This window comes from Pelophylax lessonae (assembly GCF_965119305.1).
Source record: "Pelophylax lessonae genome assembly, chromosome: 1".
NCBI classification, from domain to species: Eukaryota; Metazoa; Chordata; class Amphibia; order Anura; family Ranidae; genus Pelophylax; species Pelophylax lessonae.
In genome coordinates, this window is record NC_138768.1 from 159,668,174 (window position 1) to 159,683,733 (window position 15,560).

Here is a 15,560-nt window from a genome sequence, read left to right on the forward strand (position 1 = left end):
ATATTTGGATTTCTTTCTTTTTTATACAACCTGCACAGCTCTGTTAATAGTACCCCCAGCCCCACTTTTATATATTTACAAGCATGCAATTCATCTAACCTTTCAATTTCTATTCATTCTGCATAACATTTAAGACATTTCTATCCACACAGTAATTAAAGGAAGTCATTAAACCAAGAACTACATTTCAGTAGCAAGTACAACTCCAATTTAAAAAAAAACTGGAACACTGTAAATTCTACATAAAAACAGAATGCAATGTTCACAGAGTGTTCTTAAAAGAAGAGGGGATGCTACACTGTGGCAAACCTGGCCCTGCCCCAACATTTTTGAGACGTGTTGCTGCCATAAATTTCAAAATTACCCTACGTTATTCAAAAATTGTACATTTTGTCAATTTATATATTGGATAGGTTTTCTAATTTTCTTTTGTGAAAAAATTATGGGTTTATGAGATTTGCAAATCATTTCATTGCGTTTTTATTTTGCACAGCGTCCCAACTTTTTTGAAATAGGGGTTGTATCTGAAGAGAGAAATTTTTTTTTTAAAAAGTTAATTTTTTACATATGGGACATCAAATTTATATATATATATATATATATATATATATATATATATATATATATATATATATTTTATATGGACAAGGTGGATATAAAATCAGAAGGATTTGTGTGGTTAACTTTCGATCATTTGTGAGATTCAATAAACCTGAAATGTTCAACTGCACTCAGGAGGAATTTAACATTTCATGCTTGAAAGAAGCATAATGTCAATTAAGTAATCCTCCGCTCAGCCAAAAGAAGGTGTGCACACACCTAGAAACAAACAGAATGTCTGTCTTTCATAAGCATGTGGGACATTATGGATAAGAAATCTGACTTCTGAAAATAAAATAGTGAAGTCTGCAATTCTTTCACAATGCTTACAGAGGCTTAGTATAGTGAGCAAACTGTGTTGTGCATTGACAATGGTGGGATGAATAATTGCCCTTCTTGGCTTTTACTTTCTTTGCTGAAACCCATGGAATTTAAATATACATTGTTTTGTATTACTTTGAATGCACAAACAAAAAACAAAAAATATGAATCTTGAGATTGGATCCCCTAGTTATAATCATGGCAGGTAGGCAGACATGAGAACCCTCTTGGGAAAATCTTCCCCAAATCACAACTAAGGCATAAATATTTCTTAGCAAATTTTCAGCTCAAGCAATGCTGAATGAATAAAGCTGAATAGTGTGCTTGAAAAAAAAAAAAAAAAAAGAAAACCTTTAAGATTCACACCAGATGTGGCGGCACTGGTGGTGTGTGGGCATGGTGCACTGATAAAGTACTGCATGCAGTGCTTTTTGCAACATAATGCAAGGAAATCGTGCCTTGCACGCCACACCCAGCAATTTAACTTTATAAGAGGTTTTTGACATCTCAAAGTTTGTTTAAAAAAAATTAAAAAAATATAAACTAGTGCAATGTGCCAAGCTCAGCACAACATCACCAATCACGGCCCCACTGCACTGCACATCAGCCACTGTGTTGCAATGAAGCAGCTGGTGTGAACAAGCCCATAATGCCCATTCACTTCATTTGCATTGGAATGTGCTGGGTATCATTGCTCAGCCTAATCCCCAAGCAAAGACAAGGCAATGACAAGTGGAAGTGTATGCTGAAAAAAGTACTGGATGCATTTTTATTTTATGCACATCGGAATGTGGCAGTAAACTCTGCGTAGCAACACCGCTGTGTGAATAGAACTGATTGAAATGTTCCCTGTAACATTTCTTATTCAATCAGTTTTATTCGTTTTTCAAGTAAAACAGCAAGTATGCCAATGTAGGGGCGAAGACAACTGATCAGGATAACTAGCAATATAAAAGCATGGTCAGACATGTGTGGTAGTAAATTTACAGGGCCCTAATGCCCTATTTAGTCAAAACTATTACATAGGCCTGTAGGTGTAAACAGAATAAAGTGTGGGGGGGGGGGGGGAGAGGGTGGGGAGGGGAAAGCTCTAGAAAAAAAACTGGTAAAAAACAGGGAAATCAGAAGTCCCCGGGGAGGGAAAGATTAAGGAAAGTGATCCAGGGCCAGAGATGAAGGAAGGGGTTCGGAGTTCAGGAAATGTAGGAATGAATCCACCCCAGACTCTGGACCAGGATCCTAATGAGTAGAATATAACAATGTAGGCCAGAAGAATTTAGAGATGGAAAGGCATAGATAAAAGCATAGATCCCACATTTTACCAGCATCGTGTTCATACAATCTTTGGCTTCTTGAAAATGGACTGTAGGCTTCTTCAAGGACTAAGGAAAAAAGTCTTGAGAGTCTATGATGCAAGAGGGCCACCCTTGTATTTTTTGGAAAAATTACCTGAAGCAATGGTTGGAGAAGGTGAAATGTGAATCAAAACATAGTCAACTTTGGGTAGGACCACCAAGTATGTAAAGGATCTCCACGTAGATCACACCCTCTAAAATATCGATCCCTGTAGGTCAGCAGGAGCTATTCGAGATGGAACTCGATATCGCTGAAAGCAAACCTTGCATGCCATTTTAGAGATGACATAGTAGATTAAAACCTGTGCTTGCTGGCTATTTTAATAAAGGAAGAATATTATTTTGCATCTTGATAAATGGCATTCCTGATGCTGGTACAATTGATTGCATTGGTGGAGTCAAGCTGAGTCATGACCCAAGATGCTATTGTGGAATGTGGAGCCTCATTTGAAATTGTTTACATTAGCCAGTGAGGTTATCTAAGATGGGTTTCAGCACTTTGCTCTCCCTTCTCTTCTTGTGCATCTACTTTGGGTGTACATTACAGGTAGGAAGGCGGGTAGGTTGCCAAATCACTGATTGGTGGAGAGATCAGGATGGGCTTCTGAAAAGTACTTTCTGCTGTATATATAAAGGATAAATTACTCCACAGTGTCTGTAAATACAGAGGTCAAGGAGGGTTATTCTTAAAGCATATCATTAAAAAATTATGTAAATCTGACTGTCAAAGGCAACGTGAATTTTTTCAGAATCAGAAATCTAAGCTAGTAACTCTTTTTCAGAATGTGGAGGATAAAGGACTTTGTACCAGGGTGGATAAAAATGAATGATTTTTTTTAAAAAAACTTTTTTTTTTTTTTTTTAAATTATATATAAAAAACAAAATTTATTTTAATAAAATGCTTTTGGAATAAAAATCTATCTATCTATCTATCCATCTATTGATAGATTTCTATTTGAGATAAATTAATAATTTCTTTTATTCAGCAGGAAATGGAGCTTAGCTATGTAGCATGAGGCTGTACATTCTGCAGTACAGTATTTACATTTTTGATAAATTTATTCAATGAATCCAAGTTGCTAAGATAACATGCACTGCATTGATGCATTCACACATTTTCACAGTAACCATGAGATAAAACAAAGTTCAGGAATATGTCTTTATCCCATTGTTTTGCAAATCGACGTACACTGACGTCATCTGTGACATAAGGGGGCAGGGCCTCCTGATGGCGTCACTGGGATGCCACGCCCCTAATGGCTATGTAATAAGCTGCATAGACCGGAGACCGACAATCACCTGAGACAGCGTCGGAGGAGGACTGGAGGAAGAAGACCAGGGAAGAAGAAGAGCAGAGGGCAAAAGAGCAGAAGAGCGGAGGGGAGAAGACAAGACCAGAAGAGCGGAGAGGAGAAGACCAGAGCGGAGAAGACTGGGTGAAGATTTTTAATAAACTTTTCAAAAACGTCTCATGTCATTAATTACATACACTGCCTTTTATGGGGTGAATGGGTAGGGGTACAATGTACCCCATACCCATTCACATAGGGAGGGGGTCTGGGATCTGGGGGGGCCCCCTTGTTAAAGGGGGCTTCCAGATTCTGATAAGCCCCCTGCCCGCAGACCCCCACAACCACCGGCCAGGGTTTTCAGGAAGAAGGCCCTTGTCCTCATCAACATAGGGGCAAGGTGCTTTGGGGTGGGGGGGTGCAAAGCCCCGCCCTAAAGCACCAACACCCCCCATGTTAAGGGCGTGTGGCCTGGCAGGGTCCAGGGGGGTGGGGCCGCTTTCTCGGCCCCTCCCCTTTCCTGGCATGCCGGGCTGCATGCTCAGATAAGGGTCTCGTATGGATTTTGGGGGGACCCCACGCTGCTTTTTCGGCAGGAGGGGGGGGGGGCTACCCTCAAAATCCATACCAGACCCGAAGGGCCTGGTTTGGAACTGTTTTTTTCCCCCCATTTTGGCGTGAAGTTCCCCCTCAAGATTCTCAAAGCGCAAGTCACACTGCAAGTCGGATCACCCTGATCAGACTTGCGATGCAATGCGCCTTCCATTCAAATCAATAGGCTCCCATCGGGAACCATTGATTTTGAATGGAAAATAAAATGTAACGCAATTAAATGTAACGCAATTAACGCACGTTAACCACTTGCCGACCACCGTCAGTACATATACCGCGGCGGTCAGCAACGTGCAGGCAAAGAGACGTCAGCCCCATGTGGCCCCGCTGATGACGTGATTGGGTTCAGAACCGATCAGTCCTCAGGTCCAGGCCAATGATTTTTGGCCTGGACCTGTTGATCGGTCTGGTTCAATCAGATTCTGTTCTGTGCCTGTGAAATGTAAACACAGGCACAGTAAAGACCTGCTCTCCCCTCCCATGATCCTTTTTGGATTCATCGAGAGGAGAGAGCAGATCTAAACCGTGAGTACTGCACCAAGCACACCCAAACACACTTAGATAGGCACACTTAACCCCTTCCCCCGCCACATTGCACACTATACACACGTAATATAGTGGTTTACTGTATTTTTGTATTAGTGTGATTGTGACTTGAGTTAGCGCTCGCAAATTATTTTCTGTCCCAAGTAGGTTTAGCGCAGATCCCTGGCGCTTAGTTAGAAATAACCCCTTAATTACCCTCTACACGCACACACATGCACACACACACACAGACACACACACACACACTTCCATTACTAGTATAGTGTTTGAACAGATCAATATCTGATCTAATCAGAACTATACTAGCGTCCCCATAGTTTAGGGTTCCTGAAACGCTGTGTTTGCACGATCAGCACTGATTCCTGCCAGCACCTGCGTTTAACCCCTCCGCCCAGCCCACCCCACCCAGGCAAGTGTAGTAATCAATAGATTACGGTCACTTACAAAAAACACAAAACACAACACCGCTGTGTTAGCAGAGTCAGGCCTGATCCCTGCTAGTATTAGCAGTTTTGTTTGGTAGCGGTTGAAATAGTCCTCGACAACCAGGTGCTTTTTTTACCTGCGAGTCACACTACTGTACCGGTAAATTTAGTTACTATAATTACCAAAAGTTGGTACAGTAGTGCAGAGGCTTACAGTATACTGACCATGTCAGAGGAGAGTGATGGGGAAGCCTCACTGGCAGAATCAGGGTCAGTATACGAACCTGAAGTGAGCAGTGGCTCCCTGACAGATAGCTTAGACGACGGATGGGTCCCTGTTAGAATCAGGCATACCCGACCCCATTCTGGAGTTGCTGAGATGCAGGAATCGCAGGGTGCTCGTATGGAGCAGAGTGTCAGTACTAGTGCCGCTCATCCTTCTGGTGGCCTGGCAAGCGCCAGCGGCTTAGTACACCCTGGACCTAGTACAACCAGCACTGCAGTAACACTTGGTGATGTGGCGAGTCCCATAAGTGCAGTTGAAGCTGGTGCGGTGGCTAGCACAAGTAGAGGCCCGCAGCCACCGCGTATTCGAAGACAGGCCCGTAGAGCCCATAGTGCCCTCCCTGATGCGCTGGCATATCCCAATTGGCAACCCACTGATACTACAGTGCCAGTACTTCCCCCCATTCACTGCCCAACCTGGAATCCATGTGGAAACAGCCAATTTTAAGCCCCTGGATTTTTATGAGCTGTTCTTCACGGAAGATCTTTTCAGATCTATTGTGGATCAATCAAATTTATATGCACGTCAATTCATCGCCGCCAACCCAAATTTGCCATTTGCCAGACCATCCGGCTGGAAACCTTTAACGGTTCCCGATTTTAAAATCTTTCTGGGCCTTTCCCTGAATAAGGGCATAACCAAAAAGAGTGAACTGCAGCTATATTGGTCCACTAGCCCAATTCACCATATGCACGTGTACTCTGCCTCCATGTCCAGGGCGAGAAACGAGCAAATTCTGAGATTTATGCATTTCAACGACAATGAAATCGGTCATCCTCGGGGAGACTCTGAATATGATCGGCTCCACAAAATATGGCCCCTCAGACTACTTCAATCAGCGGTTTTCATCCTTGTTTACCCCCGAACAAGTTGTCTGCGTAGACGAGTCCCTGATTAAGTTTACTGGCCGCCTTGCTGTGAAACTGTACCTCCCCAGCAAGTGTGCCAGATAGGGGGTCAAGCTGTACAAGCTCTGTGACAGGGCCACAGGCTATACAGTTAGTTTCCGGGTCTATGAGGGAAGAGATAGCACTGTGGAGCCCCCCAACTGCCCAGACTACATAGGGAGCAGCGGCAAGATAGTTTGAGACTTGGTGTCACCCTTATCTGGAAAGGGGTACCATTTGTACGTGGACAATTTTTACACAAGCGTGCCACTATTTAGTCACCTGTTTGAATTACAAATAGGCGCATGTGGCACCGTGCGACCTAATCACCGGGGCTTCCCCCAACGGCTTGTAAATTCCCATCTTAGTCGGGGGGGGGGGAGAGCCTGCTTGAAAACGGACAAATTGTTTGCAGTGAAGTGGAGGGATACACGGAATGTTTTCGTTCTGTCCTCCCTTCACGCAGACACGACGGTCCAAATTACTACGGCAACTGGCCTTATGGAGAAACCACTCTGTGTCCACGAATATAAACTTAATATTGGAGGGGTGGACCTTAACAACCAGCTTTTGGCACCGTATTTAACTGCCCGTAAAGCCAGACGCTGGTACAAAAAAAGTGTCTGTTTATTTATTCCAATTGGCTATGCTGAACGCCTTTGTCCTATACAGGGCGTCAGGACGAACCGGATCCTTCCTAGAATTCCAGGAAGCAATCATCAATGCCTACCTGTACCCAGGAGGTGTTCCTGTCCAGCTTCCCCTTCCAGATGCAGTGAGCCGGCTGCATGAGAGGCACTTTTCACATTTCCTCCCGAGTACCCCTACCCAAAGACGCCCCCAAAGAAGATGTCGTGTCTGTAGCAGGCGCGGATTTAGGCGTGACACCCGCTATTTTTGTCCCAAATGTCCAACCTGGTCTCTGCATCGGGTAATGTTTCGAGCGCTACCATACACTAGTGGAGTTTTAGTGTAGGGTACAGCACGAAAGTGTAGGGCACACAAACACAGGGTCTCGAAAAATGTTCGATGGCTATCGACATTTTGAAAAAAAAAAAATATTAAATAAAAAAGCCAAAAACTGTTGTCGTGTCAGTTATATTTATGTTCTTCTACTCTTCCTACTGTACTTTGTTTTTCATTCTTTTCTTAACCTGTTTCTCTTGCAGGTACCCGTCAGCTGCCACACTGATTTTATATATTCGGACACAAACAGCGTTTGCGTTTAGCATATATGGATACGGCTGTGGTAGGTTGATTTCACCACTGCAGTTAAAATACCTTTTTTTAGGTATACGTGGAATACTGTCATGTATACCCACCATTAAATTAGTGGGTTTGGTTGTTGGGCTGTTAATGGTGTGTAATACTATACAATATTCCTGTGGTGATTTCTGTTAGGTTCTCTTTTTTTCGTTCAGCCCACAGGCTGCATGAAAAAAAAAAAAAAAAAAAAAAAACCTACACTATATGCCAAACAAGGACCAGCAATGTACTGGTACCTTGCTGGACTTTGAGTGGTTATACCAGGATGATGCCTGCAGATTTAGGCATCACTATTGTTTTTTACAGCCAGTGGTCGGCTTACATGTAAAAGCAATCCTAGTGGATAATTGTCAGCTAGACTGCTTTTACATGCAGTGGGAGGGGACTACCCCCCTCCCGCTGCCTTCTGTGGTGGTTCTCGGGCTCTCCTGTCCCACCAGTTAACCCGAGAGTACAGCCGGTGGTTCAATTATCTAACCATAGAGCTGATTGGAGAGGAGAATGGCTCCAATCATCTCTATGGCCTAAGATACCGGAAGCTACGAGCTTTTTTATGACTTCTGTTTTGCCAGAAATCAACAGCCCCATTGCGAAATTGGGAAAGCATCTTATCACACCAATTTTGGTGTGGTCAGATGCGTTAAGCTCAGAGGCGAGATCTAGAGTCTAAAAGACCCCAATTTTTTTTTTTTTTTTTAAAAAGAGTACCTGTCACTACAGATTGCCATCATAGGGGATATTTAAATTCGCTGTGATAACAATAAAAATGAAAAAGAAAGGTGTCAAAATAACATAAAAAAGCAAAAAAAAAAAAAAATAAAATCAAGCCCTCCTCCCGTGCTCGCGCGCAAAGGCGTACGCAAGCGTTGTTCTAGTGTCATATGTAAACCACAATTGCCGCATGCATGTGAGGTATTGCCGCGAACACCAGGTCGAGGGCAGTAATTCTTGCAGTAGACCTCTGTAAGTCTAAAGTGGTAACCTGTAAAGACTTTTAAAAAATGTACGTAGTCTGTTGCCGCTGCACAGGCGTGCGCAATTTGTAAAGCATGTCATGTTTGGTGTCTATCTACCCGACATAAGATCATCTTTTAAATTTTACCAAACTATTTGGAATTGTATAGTGTATTTGTGCATTACATTTAAAAAATGAATTTTTTTTTTTCGCAGAAATTGCGTTTGGAAAATCTGTGCGCAAATACCGTGTGACACAAAAATTTGCAACATCCACCATTTTGTTCTGTAGGGACTCTGCTTTAAAAGAAATATATAATGTTTGGGGGTTCAAAGTAAATTACTAGTAAAAAATACATATTTTTTCATGTAAACAAAAAGTCACAGAAAAGGCTTGGTTTTCAAGTGGTTAGAAGAGTGGGTGATGTGTAGCTAAGATTAAGCATAAAATGCCGGGACAGTTAAAACACCCCCCAAATGACCCATTTTTATAAAATTAGACACCCAAAGCCATTTGCTGAGAGGCATATTGAGTCCATGGAGTATTTTATATTTTGCCCTAAGTTTCGGGAAGGTGACAATTTGTTTTTGTTTTTTTTTTTACACAAAGTTGTCACTAAATGATATATTGCTCATGCATGCCATGGGTATATGTGACATGACACCCCAAAATACATTCTGCTGCTTCTCCTGAGTACAGGGATACCACATGTGTGAGACTTTTTGGGAGCCTAGCTGTGTACGGGACCCCGAAAATCAATCCCCACCTTCAGGTTTTCTAATGGCGTAAATTGTGTATTTTACCTCCGCACTACCCGTCACAGTTTCAGAGGCCCTGAAATTTCAAGATAGCACAAACCCCCCCCCCCCAAATGACCCCATTTTGCAAAGTAGACACTCCAAGCTATTAGCTGAGAGGCATGGTGAGTCCATGGAATAGTTTATATTTTGCCACAAGTTTCGGGAAAAGTATTTTTTTTTTTGTTTTTTTTTTGTTTTTACACAAAGTTGTCACTAAATGATATATTGCTCACACATGCCATGGATATATGTGGAATGACACCCCAAAATACATTCTGCTGCTTCTCCTGAGTACAGGGATACCCCATGTGTGAGACTTTTTGGCAGTCTAGCCGCGTACAGGACTCCGAAACCAATCCCCACCTTCAGGCTTTCTAAGGGCGTAAATTGTTGATTTCACTCCTTACTACCTATCACACTTTTGAAGGCCATGAAATGCCAAGATGGCACAGAACCCCCCCAAAAATGCCCCCATTTTGCAAAGTAGACACTACAAGTTATTTGCTGAGAGGCATGGTGAGTATTTTGCAGCTCTCTTTTTTTGAAAAATGAAGAAAAAACAGGAAAATGCATTTTTTTTCATCTTTTTTCAATTTCAAAAACTTTGTGACAAAAAGTGAGATCTGCAAAACACTCAACATGCCTCTCAGCGAATAGCTTAGGGTGTCTATTTTCCAAAAAGGGGTCATTTGGGGCGGGGGGGGGGGGGTTGTGCTGTCTTGGCATTTCATCGCCTCCGAAACTGTGATAGGTAGACAGGAGTGAAATCAACAATTTACGCCCTTGGAAAGCCTGAAAGTGGTGATTGATTTTCGGGGTCCTGTACTCAGCTAGACTGCAAAAAAGTCTCACATGGGGTATTCCTGTACTCAAGAGAAGCAGCAGAATGTATTTTGGGGTGTCATTTCACATATACCCATGGCATGTGTGAGCAATAAATGGATTTTTGTAAAATCTTACCGTAAAATCCTTTTCTCTTAGCTCATTGACAGACGTAGTCCTCGGTGATACACCACCTTCGGGTTATGTTGCCTCCACAGGAGCAGGACTAGACAGGAAATTAAAAAGCTCTGGCCACACCCTAGGGGCAGTCCCAGAGGGTATATCCTCTCTCTCTCTGCCTCAGCAAATCAGTTATGTGAAAAAGCAGTCTTTAGAGATTTTAACCCAACTCAAAAAAACAGAGGGGCGGGGACTACGTCTGTCAATGAGCTAAGAGAAAAGGATTTTACGGTAAGATTTTACAAAAATCCATTTTTCTCTAGCGCTCATTGACAGACGTAGTCCTCGGTGATACACCACCTTCGGGACGTCCCAGAGCAGTATCACAACTGAGGGGTGGGAAAATGAAAACAAATTCCAATCTAGAAGGCCCAACCGGTGCCAACTAGAAGTTTACAATGCTCATCCTTAATGATGAGACTCAACAAAAGAGAGAAAAAAAATTTTCTTTTTTTTTTTTTTTTTTCAAACAGAAAAAACCCTCGAGGTAGACCACCGGTCTCCTCAAATTGCGGCCTGCAAAACCTTGCGGCCAAATGAGGCATCCGCCGATGCCGTCACATCAATTTTATAGAATTTTGTAAAGGTATGTACCGACGACCAGGTGGCCGCCTTACATACCTGGACCACTGACGCCTGATGGCGAAAGGCCCAGGAAGTACTGAGCGCTCGAGTGGAGTGCGCCCTAACAGGGAACGGAGGACTCTGACCCTTAATAGAATAAGCCTGTACCACCGTTTGTCTAATCCATTTGGCAATGGTCGCGGCAGATGCAGGCAAACCCTTTCTGGGGCCATCCGTGATCACAAAAAGTGAATCCGTCTTACGGAATGATTCCGTAGCTTTCAGGTATACCCTGATTGCCCGAACCACATCTAAGGAATGCAACGCATGTTCCCGATGATGCTTGGGCTGAGGACACAAGGAAGGTAGTACAATATCTTCATTCAGATGAAAATCTGAAACCACCTTAGGAAGAAAAGATGGCTTAGGATGAAGTACTACCTTATCCCTATGAATCACTAGGTATGGGGACTGGCATGATAATGCAGCCAGTTCTGACACCCTGCGAGCAGAAGTAATAGCCACCAAGAAGGCCACCTTCTGGGATAAAGTAAGCAAGGGAATCTCCCTGATGTTTTCAAAGGGAGGTTTCTGTAGAACCGACAAAACCAAATTAAGATCCCAGGGCGGTAAGGGCGCGCGGACTGGAGGAGCCAGGTGCCGCACCCCCTGGATGAAATTCCGCACCAAGGATTTGGTAGCTAAAGGCTTCTGAAAGAAGATTGCTAAAGCTGAAACTTGACCCTTGATGGTGCTCAAGGCTAGCTTCTGCTCAACCCCTTGTTGCAAAAAGGCCAATATTCGAGACACCGAATAGGTACGTGGAGGAAATCCTAAAGATTCGCACCACGCAATATAAGTCTTCCATGTGTGATAATAGACTTTGCTGGAAGTCGCTTTCCTTGCTTTAATAAGGGTAGGAATGACTGAAGTAGACAAACCTCTGTCCTTCAGTACTTGGGTCTCAATGGCCAGGCCATTAAAACCAGCGACTGTAAAGCACGAAGGTAAATTGGTCCTTGAGACCACAGACACTCCCTGAGACGAAGTTCCCACGGAACGTCTGCGACTAACATGTCCAAGTCGGCCAGGCCGGCTTGAGGAGGCCAGCCTAGAATTTCTAGGACCACTGGCGCTGATTGGATCTGAACCAGGCGTCCCTAGAGCTATCTGGCCCCGACCATCCGAGAAAGTCTGGTCGTTTTCTGTTCCCACACATTTATCAGATACCTGATAGTTATCAGGAAAGGTGATCTTTTCTGGTTGAACCTCAGGGACCGAAGTCACCCGACTAGAGGCTACTTGGCCTATCTGGTCAACCAGATCCGATTCCTGTGAGGTATCGGGACTAATCTTAGGAAAAGGTAAAGGAAAAGATCTTTTCAGGGAACGGTAACTACCGCTTCCTGTGGTACTTAAATGTTGGAAGGGAAGAATCGCACCGGTAGTAGTGGTTGATGCTCGATCTAATGTCCTGAATACCGGTGAAAACGTCCCCCCACCCTGAAACCGGGTGGGGGCGCACCTTCAGGCTGTGTACTCCTTTGCTTCGGGTTTGGCTGGGTTGGTCCTCTGCTTGTCCGACCAGCCCTTCTTGAACCCTCCTGGAGGAGTCTTGCCTTTCCCGCTAGTACCAGCCGGGCGCCCTTTATGGGCGGTAAAGAAAGGTCCTCGCTTGTTGCGAGGTCCCTTAGCTTTTGCAGCCTGTGGCAAAAAAGTGCTCTTGCCCCCAGTGGCATCCTTAATGATTTCATCTAGGTTGGCCCCAAATAGACGATTCCCCTGAAAAGGGAGATTGGTCAAGGTCTTTTTGGAACCTAGGTCAGCTGACCAGCATTTTAACCACAGCACACGTCTGAGGATCACTGCTAACTTAGATGCATGCCCTAATAGGGGAGTAGTGTCCAAGGCTGCGTCACAGATAAACCGTAGCCCTTGTATGATCTGTTCCATCAAATCAGATGTCTCCTGGGGAATATCTTTTCCCCTAAGATCTTGGCGTACCATTTTCGCCCATTCCGTAAGTGTCTGGGAAACTAGACCAATAACGATTACTGGTCTAAATGCTGACCCTATCAGAGAAAAGATAGTGCGGGACTCTGCTTCTATCTTTCGATCCACCGGATCCTTAAAGGACGAAGTGTCCTCCACTGGAATAACCGTGGCTTTATTCAGCCTGGAAATAGGCGGATCCACGATTGGTGGTACCGTCCATTTCTTAATGATGGATTCCTCAAACGGATAGCGTCTAGCAATACGCTTGGAAATAGTAAAGGTACGCTTAGAATGCTCCCATTCTCCTTTAATCTGATTACCAAAACATTTAGGTACAGGAAAAGCCTTCGCCGTCTTGATGGGCTTATTAGTACCAAAAGGCATCTCTGTTTCAGTTGCCTCTGCCGGTAAAGCCTCAAGTTTTAAGATTTCTTGCACTGCCACAACTAGTGCGTCCACCAATGCATCTTCCTGAATAATAGCAAGAGAAGAAGCGTCCTCCTCACTTTCTGAGGGGGCTTTACCTGGGATAGCAGCCCTTGCAGAGGAACCTGCAACTGCCGTGACCATCTCTGAATCTGAGTCAGAGGTGTCAGATAGTATAGGGGTAGGCGGGGGTCGCTTCCTTGACCCCCGTCCCTGACAGGCCGCCTCCACCCGAGCCACCATAGACTCCAAAATTGCTGTAAATGACTTTATACTCTGTGCACCGGCGGGTCCCGAGGCCCCCTCGAGGGAAACAGGTGGGGGAATATGTGTGGCAGGGTCCATGATAACTCCAGTTACTTCCTGGATAATATAATTCAAAAGTAAAGAAAAAAACTTTTTTTTTTTTTTTTCTTTTTTTCTGACCCCCAGCGCCACAAAAAGCCCCTTAGTGTTACCTGCTAGCTATCGATCGAGAGAGAGAGAGATAGACCCCCAGGCTCACCACTTGATGCTCAGAGTTAAACTGCAACAGCTTACAGCGCTGTCTTGACAAACAGGAAGTCTTTTGGCTGGCTGCCCAGGAAGAAAGGAGGCGGCTCCGCCCCTCTGCACGCCTTCCGGCGCCTCCCCCAAGCTCCACGAGGTGTAGGATCACCTCAAACATGGCCGCCCCCATGCTGGAGACACGAGGCTACGCCAAAATGGCGGCTCGTGCGATCCTGCAAGAAAAAATGGCGGCGGCCTGCTGAATGGCGGTGTGCTGCAGGGCACACAACACTGTCTCTGCCTGGGGATATGGCGTGGTTGGCGGTATCGGCCCTGGCGGACCGCATGGCCGTTCGGGAGGCCTGCTAATAGCTGGAGATCTGATTTGGAAGGCAGTCTACATGTCCGTGGCTTCTGACTGGTAGGTAGCTTATACTTAACCCGTAAGATTCCCAGAATGCCACAGATTACATCTTTTAAACATGTATACAATAGATTGTTAGCTCCCAAACCAAGCCTCCTGGCTTTTTGTACACAAAAAATCACACTCAAAGTAGGAGGATCTGTGACATGTTATAGGATAGAAAGGACTCTTTCTTACCATACAGAGAGGGGCCCGCGTTCACCACAAAACCCGTCAGGGAAAAAGGGGGAACATACTACTCACCATACCGGAACCAGGCGGGCACCAACTCCTGACAGTACCCCTCTCCACCGGGGCGGGAGGGCTGTCGACCGATACGAACGCCGTGACTCATGGTCTTTGGCGTTTCAGCGAGACGTTTAACTCGCGGGTTCAGTCCTTTTAATGGGACTTGGAACAAAGATAACCCCTGGGGATTGGGACTTTCAACGGCAAGAATCAGGACTTGAGTATGAAAATATAAATTTTATTACACATATAATAAAGATAAATTATACATAATCACATATAAGGTATATGATAAAAACAAGGTCATAGATACGTCTTGGAACCAGGAGGGTCTGAGGTGTCTGGATCGGACTAGACGCGTTTCGGTCCAAATGCCTTTCTCAATGGTCCACAAAACACCAGAGCTCAGACTAGGAGCATAAAAGGTAACAATGAGTATAGAACAAGAAGTAAGTATAAGGTTAGATCTAACATGTATTGAACAATGTTAACAACAATGTAACACATAATTCATTATACATAGTGTTTGTCATATTTAGATGTAAAAAAAGGGGAAGGGGCAAAAAATGCCTCTATAACTACGTACCAGATATGTAAGACCTCTATGGAATCCAGGACGTGAGACCAAAAGGATGGGCCTTGGTGAATGAAAAAAAGGCCTTCAATTGACTATGGCCGCAAAGAGTATATACTAATCAAATCGGATCTATACAGGATAGACTTAAAGCAATATGTTGATATTTATATGGGTTTCCAAGGGGGATTTCAATACTTGTAAGCCAAATACACAGTGGTATGGCAAATGACAGTGAGAAAGGAGCTCCACCGACAGAAAATCCCACGAGGATCTCCAGAGTGAGGTCAGAAACGCACAGGTCATCTAGAAGGTTATGAGAAGATATAGAGGAAAAATTCAATGAAGTATGTCAATCATGGAAAATAAAGGGGAAATTGAGACAGGATATTGTGGGTACAGAATACCTGTAAAATAGTAGTAGAATGAGTCTGTCCCCCGATGGATTTATGATGCTGGGACGTATCCAGCCATGCATCCCTGTTGACATGGAATATGTCAAGCCTGAAATCATG